At 45.8% G+C, this 12,554-nt stretch overlaps 1 protein-coding gene across 1 annotated transcript in view; it reads right to left on the bottom strand.

Annotated features, from left to right (window-relative positions):
- LOC134442451 (microfibril-associated glycoprotein 4-like) overlaps window positions 1-10,348 on the bottom strand; it is a 38,406-nt gene extending 28,058 nt beyond the window's left edge. The window contains exon 1 of the mRNA XM_063192620.1: window positions 10,279-10,348. The gene's annotated coding sequence lies outside the window, so the exon portion shown is untranslated. The remainder of the gene's footprint in view (window positions 1-10,278) is intronic.
- Between the last annotated feature and the right edge of the window lie 2,206 nt (window positions 10,349-12,554).

The following is a 12,554-nucleotide window of genomic DNA, read 5'->3' as shown; positions in this document are numbered from 1 at the left end:
TAGCCTATCCTCAGGATACAGAGTTTGCATGCCTACAATTTGAACCGGTAAAGACAATTAAAACCGAGTCAATCAGACAGGAACACCATTGTAATTAAGTGTGTCCCGTAACGCCAGCATGAGAGAGATCTCTGTCTCATTTGTGCGATGAGCACAAAAACACAAATTGAACCACTCGTATAGAACCTATATGTATGTGAGTCGAACAGACATGAACAACATTGTAATGAAGTAGTGCCTCGTAACGTCAGCATGAGAGAGGTGATTTTACATTTGACGACGACATTCTGTCTTTAAAACTGGCGTATTGGCCGCCTCCCCTATTGCAGACTATTACCTGATCTACAATGTCGCTACCACAAAAAAAACAAGGTAGCACAACTTAATACTATTACTAGCCTATATATCTAGTAAATAGTAGGTTGAAGACGGGGTATTATTGGTGCACTGCTTTTTTTGCGAAGCAGTGTAGCTCATTGTACGTTGGTTGATCCCTCCCTCAGTTTTAGTAGGCTACAAGTGGAAAGAGTCCGCCAATTGCGCGTTGCTAGTAACATTGGGCATTTGATAATAACACAAGCGTGAGCCCTAAACAAGACCGCGAGTCAACAGTGTTTTGTTTTTATTATTCTGTCCTGCATTCACCGTCTCAATTCCGCCCCTAACTTATAAGTGTTACCGTTAATTATTACTGCACTAGCCTATTCAAGTCAGGAACGGATATCCTCAGGATACGGACTAATAGGTTGAAGACGGGTTTTTATATTGGTGCTTGTGAACATTTCATCCTTTCAATGCGCTGTTGTGCGCGATCAACGGGATTCCGGTTAACTGGGGATGGCGGCAACACGTGACAAGACATCTGTCTATTACACCAGGTGAGGCCAATCATCTGTGATTAGGACTGCAAATTCAGTTGATTCGGTGGAGATTCAAACCAACAATATGACTGGAGAACTATGACTCCTTCGGAGGCTGGATAACCTGTCACGCCACGACATGTCACAGAAGGCTGTGCACTGCCCTGCACTGCTGTAACCCACCCCCTCCCCCACAGACAAACATTCATGTTCTGAAAAGTTCAACACGTTCTGAAAAGTTTAGCCGCTTTGCATTAAGTTTTTGAGCAGACACTTGTCCACGGTGACGCAACGTCGAAAGAGAAAAGCAGAGACTGTTCACAAATAACTGAATAAAGATTCCATTTTTAAAAAACTGCATTTGTATGAAAATGTGCTTGGTGACCACACTGCCTATCCAGATGCACGTATGGGCAACAATGAGAAAGAGAGGGAGAGACGGAGAGAGAGAGCGATTAGCGGCGTATCTGTGTGTGTGTGTGCGTGCGTGCGTGCGTGCGTGCGTGCACGTGTGTAGTAGTAGTACTTTATTGTCCCCATGGGGCTTTTTTTTTTGCAGTACAGACGCTGGCACATGAGACACAGACAGGTATAGCAAAGACCACAAACAGACAACAAAAAGAAAACAGACAGGAAAGACGTGTGTGTGTGTGTGTGTGTGTGTGTGTGTGTGTGTGTGTGTGTGTGTCGGGGAACATTTGAAGTGAAAAAACAACCCTCCCCCACTTCAGCATCAGATGTTGGTGGTCTACCACAAGTCAATCCTTGTTTACCTGACTATCTTGTAGTAGCCTATTCATGAAGTTCACAAAGTCATACCCTAATATCATTAGGCCTATATATAGGCTAAGATATCAAAAATCCCTCCGCATTTCTGCATTACCTGAGTTCATGCAGGCTAAAACAACTTTATTTAGGCCTGACTTATTTAGCTTACTTTATTAGCCTTATTTATTATCGTATATAGGCTTAAACGTATTTTACTAAATATCGAAAGAAGGAAAAGAAAAGACAGACAAGTTGAGGCTTAGGCTACTGATCGTAGCCTATTACAGAAAATCCATCATGCGCTTTATGAACACACTTGCCTGAGGGCAAACATCTTGTTGGCGTGATTGAGATAACCAGGCTATGCCAGGAATTCAACTACCTGGGCACACACTAAAATACTGATAGGCTACAATTGTTTGGGTCTTCGGAGCGCAGGGTTTCTTGGGTCCGGGGGGATGGGTAGTGATGTCTTTCCCCCGACCCCTGCATCCACGCACGCGGACACACGGGGTCGGGACATTCAGGGTACCACCACAATACGATGAGCACAAAAATGACTGAGTGCGCGCCTTTCAATGGGCGGCTAAATATGCCTGTTGCATAGCGTAATTATTCACACATCACGTCAAGTCACAAATTAGTAGTCTCTTGCAGTTGACCTATGCCAAATTAAACTGTAAGGCTGCACCAATTCAAACAGGTAGAGAAGTCGGGTTAGCCTATAGCCAAAGTCTATAAAATGTAGCCTTTTTTTGTAATTTCCAATTATCTAGGCTATGTTTACGATAACGATTTGTTGCGCTACGACGGTGCTCAAGACAAGTTGGATCATAGTCATCTCAAGTGCTCCCGTTAAAAAATGGTTGGGGTGTTACACCGGGAAGACCGCCGTCTTCTCTTTGCTGCCCTTATAGCCTACTAAATAGCCTATTGCCTCCACATTTACGTTTCTCTTAAACACTCCGTCACCCTGCGACAAAACACAATGCTTAATGAAATAGCCTAGATGCGTCCTGGTCAGATTAGGCCTATATGAACATGTGTGTGTGTGTGTGTGTGTGTGTGTGTGTGTATGTGTGAGAGAGAGAGAGCGAGAGAGAGAGAGAGAAAGAGAGAGTGCGGCAGAGAGAAGGAAAGAAAGAGACAGAGAGAGAGAGAGAGAGAGAGGCGGGGGGCGTAGGTAATGGAGAAGAGGCACCAGGAGCCGGCAGGGTAGGGATGATGGGGCTGATAGCGACAGCCACACGGGTGAAAAAAGCGATTCACTCGCAAACAGAATTACAGGCAAGAGAGAGAATCACTTGAGAACGAACAAATGCGGATAAGATGAAAAGCCTCCCTGGCTGCGCAGACATTGTTTATTTAAAAAATGTTTGGCATAGGCCTACAGTTTTTGAGCATAATTTAGTGGTATCTGGGCTACACTCGGTGCATTGATTAGTCATGTATAGGCTTATAGCAAACGGCAAAAATTCAGGTGGGGACGTGCATCTGTTCTGTTGGTTATGGCTACGAGAGTTCTAAATGTGTTCCCTCGCAGAACACTACAGTTAAGGCCGTGGCAAAAGGCTACTCTTATTAAAAAAGAATGCAAACGAAAATATGTCGTAACCTACCACACATACATAGATAGGCCCATGTCTTAATGTTGACTAATAGGCCTAGGCTAATTAATTGGCACACGCTTATGAAGTTGCCCCTCCTTGCTTGATATGCGCGGATAAGATGGAAAGCCCTGGCTGCGCAGACATTGTTTAATGGTTGAAAAAAAATAATTTCATAACGTTTTTGAGCATAATTGAGTGGCATATACTACACGGTGCATTGATTAGTCATAGCAAACAGCAAAAATGCAGGTGAGGACATGACATCTGTTCTGTTGGTTATGGCAGAGTTCCACATGTGTGCGCCTGTCCTTCCCTCTCAGAACCCGACAATAGCTTACACTTAATTTTGAGCACGAAAACAGAAATATCAGTCGCTTGCTAATTTTTGCCAATGTGACAACATTAAATTCATTAGGGAAGTGTAGGTTAGGTTATCACCTCAGCTGTTGGCGATGTGAGATAAATAGCCAACGCTCAAACGCTTAAACACGGCGCTGTAGGTTACTGCGGTGAGGTTTAGGCTATTGCACTCTCCGTAATTTTTACCAAACGAAAAAAGTATCTTCATCCAGAAAACAAGTCTTAAGTTGCAATATTAGACGTTTCAAATCTTGCGATGCGAGAATCGGTAGGGGCTTCTGGCTACACTCAATTTAGGTCTACACATTTTGTCAGAGCTTGCACATTAGCCTAATGGCCATTCATCCGATCATCATTTTAAAAAAAATCATTAGGCTATTTTTTCTTTTCATGACTCTTCCTACTTCCTGGAGGTGTTGTCTCTCACAATTTAATTAGGCATGTTGTTATCCGCTGAATCGGTGCGTGCTGGTGAATATGAGCATATATTAATATGCCGTCAGCATCGTCCAAAATATTCCATTATGGTAATAAATGTTGCCTACACATTTGCGCTTCTTCACCACTCTGTGCTATGGTTATCTGATATAAACGAGAGAGAGTGAGAGATCATATATATACATTATGCATGGCCGGATTAACCATATGGGCACACGGCACAGTGCCCAGGGCATCAAGCATTCCCAGCCGGTGGGGGGCATCACAGGAGAAGAAACTTTTTTTTTCATTAATGTTTGTAGACTTAAAATTGTTAAACATGACACTGTTATATACCGTATTCATATAAAATTCACTATTAAAACATAATGTCATAAGAGCAACGATATCATCATTCTGAGCAATAGTGTCCTGTGACAATCATCCCCCCTCCCTCAACCTGTCAGTTGAGCCGTTCCACCTGTCGTGAAATGTATCATGTTTTTAAAAAGCCCGCGGTTGTAGAAAAGAAAAATGGACAGACATCAGTTGAGTGGTTGTGTGAAGAGAAAAGTTTAACAAGAGAAAGACCCCAGGCGTTTAGCCTTGTGACTAGACTTGTGTAGATAGGCTAATTGGAGTGCGAGGCTGAGGATTTCATGCACTGGATGATGGAGAGGAAGAGATCAGGAAGGAACTCCTTGTGGACGTGCTGTTGGGTGTTTTTGGTGTGCTCAGAAACTGTAAGTCTTGGATATTTCTTGGTTGTGTGTCACCTGTTTACTATTAGGTTGTAGAAGGTTATGATTAATGTCCAGAGATTTCGCCGACGTTTCGTTTAAATGCGTCTTAATGCGCTTGCCGCGCTATAATCGCATGTTAACTTAGCCTACAATTGATGAATTCCTGCCGTGTGAGAGCGTCTAATCAGCAGGTTGGTGTCTATTACCGTAGTGTGTGTAGGCTATACCACGTATGAGTAGGCTACATGGTGTCTCTATTTAGTGATTTCATGTAGGTCTACAGTGTCTAGTTAGCTATTTCCCATGTGTTAGTGTAGCCCATGATTAGTTATGATTTGCCGTTATGTTGCATGCAGTCATAGCCTACGTTTCTAAGGGGCAGTGTTGTTGGGTTTTTTGTTGTTAAATTTTTAGAAACCACAACTTAAGTCACAATTACAACCTCCTTCATCACAATTACAAGTAGTTTACAGCTGTGAAGCTCATAGAACACAACCTCCCAATTGTGAACTCCACAAACTTCAATATTGTGGACTTGTAGGCCTATCATGCCAGAGTAGGCCTATTTTAGATGCCCCACAGTGATTCCTACACATTTCTAAGGATCAATCAAAACATTTTGAATAGCCTACACATTTGAATATGCTGGATCCTGTTCAAATGGATACACTTGAATATGGAAATAATTGAGTATGGCTGCATTTAAGATTTTTATTGAGACACTCATGTAGGCCTATTGCATATCGCATAGCCTATTTTGAATAAGACATTTCAATATGCGAGGAAGAAAGACACTGTTTATGTGTACTTTTGCTTATGCTTAGGCCTACATGCTATGGGTTACTGAAGGCACGGGCAAGGTGTGTGTGTGCGTGTGCGTCTGTGCGGGCGCACGTGAGTGGGTGGTTTTTTTTGTGGGGGGGGGCACTTGAGGTTTAGTGCCCAGGGGCATCACATTACCTTAATCTGGCCCTGGATTATGGGTTTTTGGGTCCTTATTGGTCTCTCATTACAAACCTGAACATGCACTACCACGTGGTAAAGCGTATAGCGAGTGCTCCCAAGTGCCACCTGGCGGTTGTTTGGGTACACTGCAGCTAGGCCCGGCAGGTGACACGGTACATGACGTGGCATTGTCACGACAAAGGGTGTGCATTGTAGGGGGACCATCTGTATATTATTTTACATTCATCATCCCATCTAATAAAGGATGACCTTGACTCAAAAATGTGTTTTCCAGCTTTTACTGGTATACTGTACAGTGTCGTGCGTATATTTTTGCCCCCCTACTGATTTTTTACTGTTTTGCACATTTGTCACAATTAACATTTCAACAATCAGATCAACACACAAATGTAAACTGTAAGGGCCTCAACTTGCTAGCCCATTTGTCTTCATCTGCTGGACATTTTTTGATACTTATCTGCCTTTTGCTTACCTGAACTCTGCCATTGTCTGTGATGCCATTCACCTCTGTTCGTTTGACCTTGTTGTCTCTCTGCCCCTCTATTGGTTCTGTTCCGCATTCCTACTTTATTTAAAACCCTGATTTTGTGTGTTCTTTCTCCGATTGTCTTGCCGTGACCTGCCACGTTTTGTAAGTCTTGCGGTTTCCTCTTTGAAAGCCTTGTGCTGTTTTTGTATGTACTTTTGGATAAGAAGATTTTTGTTGGCCATTTGATGATGAGATAGAATACTTTTTGTTGCACTGTTGATGACAAAGCCAGAAGATTTTTGTCGGACTTTTCATGCATAGCTAAGAAGATTTTTTGTTGGACTTCATGCATGGCTAAGACTTTTTTTGTTGGAATTTTGATGCACCATTGACTGGCCTTTTTGTTGAAGATTTTTTCCCTGGTGCTTAAATGTTGGACTTTGCGTTTTTGCCCTGTCAAAACGATGTGTTTTTGTTAGTGGTGGGCCGTTATCGGCGTTAACGTGCTGCGATAATGTGAGACTCTTGTCGCCCGATAAAGAAAATATCGCACGTTAATCTATTCTCAAAATATAGATTTGGAATTTGGGTATGCACGTCACCATAGCGTTTAATTGACAGACGCTTTCAGACTGCGCTCCAGTCGTTTCTCCTCACCTGCTGCTTCAGCAGACCTACTAAATATGAAGTGTTTGCATGCTGAAAACATTAATCCCTCTGCCGTGGTAGGTGTTGTTTGAAAGCTTTTTCATAAGTGGTAGACTAAAGAGACGTTATTGTTTAAGGTGAACATAGAGAGACATTATTGTGTGTGAGTAGGCTACCAGCCCGACATAGCCTACATTTCCTCACGCATTGCATGGAACACATAGCCTAAACAACTTCCAGAAATCTTGCCTGTGCCATAATTGCAAAACATTCCGTGTGATATGCATTTTGAAGATTGTCAAACTGAAACTGTCAATATCTACTCTCACTGAATGTTTGTGTTGCAATCGCGCACATTTGCGACTCAGTGAGATATTCTCATGTCAAACGGTAATAATCCTCGCGGTTGTCGCGCTTGATTTTTTTTTTTGCCAACTGAATTCATTTCAAGTTGTAACTCCTCTGGCGTTCTGACTCTGAAAACAATTGTCAGGTTTACTAGGCCAAATCGGCGTGTGCCAGTGCTGCAGGTTCTAGATCTGCTGAGGGCTGCTGTGCCCAGAACTACTGTGCGCAGAGCTCCTCCCTCTCTCAAAGGAGCCGCCGCCCTTTTAAACAGTCAGTGGCAGATTATCTCTCTCTCTCTATCTCTCTCTCTCCATTAAAAATGCTTAATTGTTGAGGTAATGTTGTTTAAATAGCCTAAATGTTTGATAGATTTATCTGTATTTGCCTCTACAATGTATAGCGCTGTTCATTTTGAAATTTCAGCATCTTATAACTGTAAATGCTTCCTAATATATTGGACACACTTTACACATATTGCAGTGATTTTTTTCATCACCAAGTATCAACATAACCATTTTTTGAAGATGAGATGCATTTTGGAAAAAAAAGATGAGCTCTGGTCTAATGCGCCATCTGTCTTAAGAAACCCGAAGGTTTTTTTCGGCATTATTTTGCTAGCGTGCCTATTCTGAATGAGCCATTTTGATATAGATTAATCTAGATTAATCTAGATTAATTTCATAATTACAGTGAGATTAATCTAGATTAAAAAAATTAATCTATGCCCACCCCTAGTTTTTTTACATTGCTTGAACATCTTTTTCCTGTGACAAAATAAATCAGCACTCTTCCATTGTTTTGTCTGCTTTTGGGTCCCTTTTTAGTATCCCTGACAGTACAATCGGAGCATCATGGACCCAGCAGACCGACCCGCCCAAGAGCAAGCATCCCCCAGCTTCCTTCGCTCAGCCTTGGAACTACAGGGGACTGTCCTTGGGAGGCACCAGAACCTGCTAGAGTCCATGGCTAAGAATATGGAGAGCATGAGAGAAAACCTAGCCGACCTGGCGGCCCAGATCCAGCACCTCCACCTTTCTCTGACAACTTACCCGACCCCGCCTACCACAGCTGAAGCTACACCTGCCACCCAAGCTGAACCAGCCTCCGTGACACGGCCAACCCTTCATGCTCATGAACCACGCTTGCCCCTCCAGAACGGTACTCAGGTGAGCCTGGCACTCCCAGCACCCAGCACTCCCAGCACCCAAGCTGAACCAGCCTCCGTGACACGGCCAACCCTTCATGCCCATGAACCACGCTTGCCCCCTCCAGAACGGTACTCAGGTGAGCCTGGCACTTGCCGTGCATTCCTCACCCAGTGTGATTTAGTCTTCCAGCTCCAGCCTGCAACCTTCACGTCGGATCCAGCCAAGGTGGCCTATGTCATAACACAGCTTTCTGGCAAAGCCAAGGAGTGGGGAACATTGGTCTGGGAGACCAGAAAACTATTCTGTTTGATCTACAAAGACTTTGTGGAGGAGATGAAAAAGGTGTTTGACAGGTCGAAACACGGGAGAGAGGCTGCCAGAGAGATGTTGGTCATCCGTCAGGGCCGTAGATCTGTTTCCGTCTTTGCTATCCAGTTTCGCACCCTGGCCACCTCCAGTGGCTGGAATACCGATGCCCAGTACGATGCCTTCCTCAATGGCCTACCTGAGGAGGTAAAGGACCAACTCATTACCCAAGAGCCTCCCGAATCCTTTGATGACCTGGTGGACCATGCCATCCGCATTGACAACCGCCTGAGACCACGCCAAGGAGGGGGATTTTTCACAAGGCCCCTGAGTGTACCCAGCGACACCAACACCCCCTTCCAATCAACACCAGGCCTGCAATCAGCTCCACCTCCTGCACCAAGAGATTTCGAACCCATGCAGGTCGATCGAACCCGGCTGTCACCAGCAGAGAGACAAAGAAGAATTCAGACCGGTTCCTGCCTCTACTGTGGCCACTTGGGCCATCTTGCTGCTGTCTGTCCTCTAAAAGCCAACTCTCACCAGTAAAGCGAGGAGTACTGGTGAGCGTGACCCCAGTCGACCCATCCCCTTCAATTCCTTGCAACCTGTTCCCTGCAATTCTTGAATGGGGTCGGCAACGTCAAACCTTCCAGGTGCTGATTGACTCAGGTGCCGATGAGAGATTTATTGACTCTTCCCTAGCATCCCAGCTGGCCATATCGATATCTCCCCTTCAATCACCCCTGAATGGAGCATCTCTGGGGAAGGTTACTCACACCACCATTCCAGTTAGCCTCACCCTGTCCGGCAACCACTGGGAGCTGATCACCCTCTGCCTAATTCATTCCCCTCAACCTCCCCTCATCCTGGGAAATCCCTGGCTGTCCAAGCACAATCCTCTCATCGACTGGTCCAACAACAAGATCCTTGGATGGAACCACTCCTGCCACTCTCAGTGCCTTCGCTCTGCAACCCCTTCAGAGCCTCCTAGTCCTGAACCCCCGGAGGAATTCCCTGACCTGTCGGATATCCCTCTCGATTACCTGGACCTGAAAACTGTCTTTAGCAAGTCCCGAGCCACATCGTTACCCCCACACAGACCCTATGGCTGTGCCATTGACCTTTTGCCTGGCATATCTCCCCCTAGAGGCGGCATATATTCTCTCTCTAAGCCCGAGACAGAGGCAATGAACAAGTATATCTCAGAATCCCTTGCCACAGGCATCATTCGCCCCTCTTCCTCACCTGCAGGCACCGTTTTTTTCTTTGTCGGCAAGAAAGACGGCTCACTTCGACCCTGCATCGACTATCGGGCACTGAATGAGATTACTATCCGAAACCGCTATCCCCTTCCCCTTATGTCTTCAGCCTTTGAAATGCTACAAGGTGCTACAGTGTTCAGCAAGTTGGATCTCCGCAATGCCTACCACTTGGTCCGGATTAAGGAGGGAGACGAGTGGAAGACCGCCTTCAACACCCACTCTGGCCATTATGAATATCTCGTTCTCCCATTCGGCCTAACTAATGCACCTGCCGTTTTCCAAGCCCTTGTCAACGATGTCCTTAGGGACAGGCTGAACAAGTTTGTTTTTGTTTTTTTGAACGACATCCTTATTTTTTCGAAGTCCTTACCTGAACACATTAGCCATGTCGGAACAGTCCTCCAACGCCTTCTGGAGAATCGCCTCTACATGAAGGCAGAGAAGAGTGAGTTCCACCGAGACACCATCTCCTTCCTGGGCTTTGTGGTCTCTGCTGGAACCCTACAAATGGATCCAAGCAAGGTGTGTGCTGTGGCAGAGTGGCCAAAACCATCAACACGCAAGGAGCTACAGCGGTTCCTTGGCTTTGCCAATTTTTACAGCCGCTTCATTCGGAACTATAGCACTATTGCTGCCCCCCTGACCTCCCTAACATCTTTTGCTGTAGCATTCCACTGGTCCCCATCTGCCAATGAGGCCTTCCAGACCCTGAAGACCCGCTTCGCCTCTTCCCCATCCTCATACAACCTGACCCGGACAGACAATTCATCGTGGAGGTGGATGCCTCGGATATGGGTGCGGTCTCCCAGCGGTCTACGAAAGACCAGAAGATACACCCTTGTGCCTTTTACTCCCACCGGCTCTCTCCCAGTGAGCGCAACTACGATGTCGGTGACCGGGAGCTCTTGGCAGTGAAACTGGCCTTAGAAGAGTGGAGGCATTGGTTGGAGGGGAGCACACAGCCATTCCTGGTCTGGACAGACCATAAAAAATCTGGAATACTTAGGCTCTGCCAAACGCCTGAATCCCAGTCAAGCCCGCTGCTCCCTCTTCTTTTCAAGATTTAATTTCACCCTCTCCTATTGTCCTGGGTCAAAGAACGGAAAGCCTGACGCCCTTTCCCGTGCATTTATCAGTTCGGACAGTGCCTCTTCCCCCACTACCATTCTTCCAAAACGCTGCCTTGTTGGCTCTGCCATTCTGGACATTGAGACCCTCGTACGGAGTGCTCATCACTCTGAACCCTCCCCTAGTCATTGTCCAGCCAACTGTTTGTATGTTCCAGTCTCTGTACGTCCACAGCTGATGCAATGGGGTCACTACTCCCGTCTGTCCTGCCACCCTGGAGCCGGCCGAACCGAATCCTTCATCAGCCGACGATTCTAGTGGCCGTCAATGGGGAGAGTGATCCCCAAATTCGTCTCCGACTGTCCAGTCTGCATCCAGAACAAGAGGTCAACTGAACGTCCATCAGGTCTGTTACAGCCTTTTCAGAATGGCAGACTTTCATACATTTTTCTCAATACTGTAAGACCATAATTATCAATAAAGATAACTTATTGTCAGTGAAATCTCCTATCTACAGACGTGAGTACAAAGGTTGGCAACAGAAAGATGTACATTTCCTATAGACAATATCCTAAGGATTGTTGTCAGAAAATGATTGAATTACACATACACAGTTGACTGCTGAAAAAAGGCTATTGATCTGCCAAACTTTTCACATTAGATTTCTGACCAAAAGTGTTTCAGGCCTACATTTTTGCATAAAGCAAGGTTGAGTGTGCGTGCGTGTGTGCGCGCGTGCGTGTGCGTGCGTATCCCCCGCTCATCTTTCCCCTGCTCTACAGTGCCTTTCCCACACACACTATTCTGCCCCCCAACCCCCTCACTCATCCCCCCCACACACTATTCTGCCCCCCAACCCCTCACTCACCCCCCACTATTCTGCCCACCACCCTCAACCCCCCTGACTCATTCTTCCCTCACTCGCCCCCCCCCCACCCAATGTGAAAGGTTTGGCCAAAGTCAAACCACCCCCCCCCACACACACACACACATCATTCTGCCCCCCCGAAACCCCCACACACTATTCTGCCCCCCCCCCCCCACCTCCTAATTCAACCCCGACTCTTTCCCCCCCAATCACACACACACCCGGTCTACTGTGTCAGTGTATGTAAAGAAGCCCACGGGCCACACACACTTCAGAAAAACGCACTCAGGCACACGTACACACACGCACACACAGTTTGGCAGGACAATATGCCTTTTTTTCAGCAGTGCACTGTGTTTGTGAGATTCAATGATTTGACACCATTCCTTTGGATATTTCAAAGTGGCAAGACACATGGGGTGGACAAAATAACTGAGACACCGATCATTTTAGTGTTGGAAGTTTAATGGCTCAAGTGGACCAGCCTGTTGGTCAATCTTCGGGTCATTCCAGCTGGAATCAGCAAATGGTCCCCACTCGACCCCCTCGGATTTGGTTGAAAAAAAATATGTGATGGCTTAAACATCCAATAGAACATATCCACCATTGCAGATTTCAGCTGTGCATACTTTTTCCACAAAAAATCTGTAAATAAGGACACCCCCTCCCCCTGATTTGGCGTCACTGCCTGAGTGACCATGTTCAAACTT

Source organism: Engraulis encrasicolus, unplaced genomic scaffold, assembly GCF_034702125.1.
Source record: "Engraulis encrasicolus isolate BLACKSEA-1 unplaced genomic scaffold, IST_EnEncr_1.0 scaffold_163_np1212, whole genome shotgun sequence".
NCBI lineage: Eukaryota > Metazoa > Chordata > Actinopteri > Clupeiformes > Engraulidae > Engraulis > Engraulis encrasicolus.
Note: the sequence above shows the minus strand (reverse complement) of the source record. Positions and strands in the feature narration are given on the sequence as shown.